Source organism: Etheostoma spectabile, chromosome 4 (genome assembly GCF_008692095.1).
Source record: "Etheostoma spectabile isolate EspeVRDwgs_2016 chromosome 4, UIUC_Espe_1.0, whole genome shotgun sequence".
NCBI lineage: Eukaryota > Metazoa > Chordata > Actinopteri > Perciformes > Percidae > Etheostoma > Etheostoma spectabile.
In genome coordinates this window covers 8,160,959-8,161,367 of record NC_045736.1, presented here as the reverse complement: position 1 = coordinate 8,161,367, position 409 = coordinate 8,160,959, and positions in this window count along the sequence as shown.

Genomic DNA, 409 nt, shown 5'->3' with positions numbered 1-409 from the left:
ACATGTCTTATATTCTAGTTTCTTCAAAAGTAGCCACCCTTTTTTGATGGCGGTGCAAACCCTTGGTTTTCTCTCAATGAGCTTCATGAGGTAGTCACTTCACAGGTGGGCCTTGTCAGGGTTAATTAGTGGAATTTCTTGCCTTATTAATGGGGTTGGGACCATCAGTTGTGTTGTGCAGAAGTCAGGTTGATACACAGCTGACAGCCCTATTGGACAACTGTTAGAATTCATATTATGGCAAGAACCAATCAGCTAAGTAAAGAGAAACGAGTGGCCATCATTACTTTAAGAAATGACGGTCAGTCAGTCCTGAAATTTGCAAAAACTTTGAATGTGTCCCCATGTGCCCAAAAACCATCAAGCGCTACAACGAAACTGACTCACATGAGGACCGCCCCAGGAAAGT